Source organism: Chenopodium album, chromosome 17, assembly GCF_948465745.1.
Source record: "Chenopodium album chromosome 17, dcCheAlbu1.1, whole genome shotgun sequence".
Taxonomy (NCBI): Eukaryota; Viridiplantae; Streptophyta; class Magnoliopsida; order Caryophyllales; family Amaranthaceae; genus Chenopodium; species Chenopodium album.
This window is the reverse complement of record NC_137850.1, coordinates 25,176,348-25,179,517: the sequence shown is the minus strand read 5'-3', so window position 1 is coordinate 25,179,517 and position 3,170 is coordinate 25,176,348.

Sequence of the window (3,170 nt, the reverse complement as noted above, 5' to 3'; positions counted from 1 at the left end):
TTATGATCTCTCATTTCACGGTCAACAGGCACCTCAACTCTGTCATAAGCAGCTTCTCTACACCAACTTTGGTGTTCATCATTATCTGTAGCCGGAATTACATCCTCTGCAGGTTCACGAACTTCATTCATATATGTGTGTTCAGATTGCCCCTCGCGCGTAAAAAAAGTCTCTTGGCAAATTTCTGTGCACATAATGCCAATCGTCTTCAAGGCCGTCTTGAGTGTAGAACACTTGATGCACTTGTGATGCCAAGACAAAAGGATCATCTTTAGAACACGATTTCTTAAAGTTAACCCGAGTGAGTCCATAATCATCTACTTCCACATGGAACCAATCACACTCAAACAACACAACACTAAATGCACTCCAATAATCGACCTCAATTATCGATTTTATAGCCCCATAATATGTGACATTACCAAGAACAGGATTGCGATCCTTACTACTTGCGAAGCTTGGAGTCAAAGCGGTTAAAGAGACTCCGCTATTTTGAGTTTTACTCCTTTCATCATGATCTCTAGTGTAGAACTTATATCCATTACAAAAATATCCGGTGTACCTCCTTGCAATAGTAGAAGGACCTTTTGATAGCCACTTAATATGATCCGGGACATTATCCACCACAACCTTTTCTCTAAACCAAACCATAAATTCATAGCTATGCTCTTGTGCCTCTTTCCACCTTCTTTTTCGTTTGTCTCTAGACTTCTTCTTCACAAACTCTTCATGTTCCCTTCATAGTATTAGCCATATAAGTAAGGTAATAAAACAATATAAATTTAAACACAATGGATAAGATATTGAAAAAATTACTCACATGATGTAATTCTCAACTTGGTCATCTTGATAATTAAACAACACATAACGATGTGCTAGAGCCATTGTGTCTGAATCAAGAGTGTATGCCTTCCCTTTCTTCTTCCCTTTCTTTTTCCTCCCAAGAGGATAACTTGCCTTAGGGAATAAAGGTGATTCTTCATCAATTTCATCAGTTTTCTCTTGACTTTGTTAAACCACTTAGATCGCTTCTTTACACTAGCGTTCAAATACCTAGAGCAAAATATCAAGCACTCTTCAGCCAAATAACCTTTTGCTATAGAAGCCTCGGGGCGATATCGGTTTTTAACATATGATTTTAACTTTCCGAGGTACCTTTCTATAGGGTACATCCACCAATCACACACCGGTCCACCACGCTTGATTTCATCAACTAAATGAATCGGTAAGTGGATCATTATGTCAAAAAAAGAAGGTGGAAATATTCTTTCTAGTTCACAAAGAGTCTCAACAATTCCTGCTTGAAGGCGATCCAAATCTTTCAGATTGATGACTCTCTTGCATATTTCCCTGAAAAAGCCACTCAATCTCATAAGAGGTAAAGCAACATGCTTTGGTAAAGTTTTCCTAATTGCTGGCGGAAGCAAGTGTTGCATTATTATATGAGCATCATTACTCTTGTACCCTGATATTTTCCCCTCCTTGACTTGTACACACCTTGCAATATTTGATGCACAACCTTGGGGCAGCTTGCCTTCTTGAAAACACTACAAAATATGTTTTTCTCTTCCTTCGTCATTGAGAATGATGCTTTGGGCAGCAAAACATATCGCTCGTCATCTGCATCCACAGGATGTAAATCTCCCCTTATACCCATTTCTTGCAGATCTAATCGAGCCTTATGATGATCTTTTGACTTTCCAGGTATGTCTAACAAAGTTGCGAGCACATTATCACAAATGTTTTTTTCAATGTGCATGACATCCAAATGATGACGACACCCACAATCTTTCCAATAAGGCAAAGTGTGGAAGACAGAGGACTTTCTTCAAGGACAATCTACATATTTCTTCTTTGGTTGTAACTTTCCAAACTTGTTTTCCCAGTTTTCCAACAAGCTTGAAATTTGATCCCCTGTTAAAGGATTTGGAGCTGTCCTCTCTTCCTTTTCCCCATTAAAAGACACCATATCATGCCGCCAAGGATGATTTTCATCTAACCATCGACGATGAGCCCAATAACAGGATTTGTTACTATTACTCAAGTGATGATGATCAGTCTCGTAGTGACAATAAGGGCATGCAAACTTCCCTTTGGTGCTCCAACCCGATAATATAGCATAACCTGGAAAGTTGCTGGTCGTTGATTGTAAAGCTGCATGCATCTTAAATGTTTGACGTTTCTTCGCATCATAGGTGTCCAACCCATACTCCAACAAATCTTTGAGTTCTTGAACCAATGGTTGAAGATAGACATCAATGTCATTTCCAGGAGATGTGGGCCCAGGAATAAGGAGAGATAGAATTAAGAATTCTGGCTTCATGCACAACCATGGTGGTAAGTTATAATTAATTAGAACAACAGGCCATGTACTATGTTGTGTGCTCATAGTTCGAAATGGATTGAATCCGTCACTTACGAGGCCCAAACGAACATTACGTGTCTCATTAGCAAAATCTGGGTACTTTTGGTCAAACTCTTTCCATGCCTCACCATCTGCAGGATGCCTCAATAACTCATCCATATTTCTTTCTTCATCGTGCCACCTCATTATTTTTGCTGTTTCCTAACACATGTACAACCTTTGAAGCCTTGGTTTAAGAGGGAAATGCCAAAGAACTTTTTCAGGGACTTGATGCACTTTCTTAGATGATTGATTGCTAATATCTTCTTGGGATTCAGTCTGTGTTTCTTTCCACCTTGGAGCATGACAAACATAGTAAGACGTGGCAGCTTCATGCTCCTTCCAATATAGCATGCAATCATTACGACATGCATCAATCTTGTCATAATGAAGACCCAGATCTTTTATCAATTTCTTTGCCTCATTAAAAGAGTTAGGAAAATTGGATGCATCTGGTAACACTTCTTGAAAAAGCTCTAAAAAATCTAAAATTGCTACATTAGTTAACCCATGAGTACACTTCAAAAGGTAAAAACGAATAAGAAATGATAGCTTTGAAAATTTTTTGCACCCAGGATATAACTCTTGTTTTCCATCTTCAACTAACTTATTAAACTTCTTAGCCTCATCATTGGGCTCATCTCCAACACCTTCATACCTTTCTGCCACAACTCTATGAACATCATATATCAGACGTTCAATATCGTCATGCATGTCTTCAACATCCTTTTCAGTATTTGATGTTGTTGACATGCCCTTTTCATAG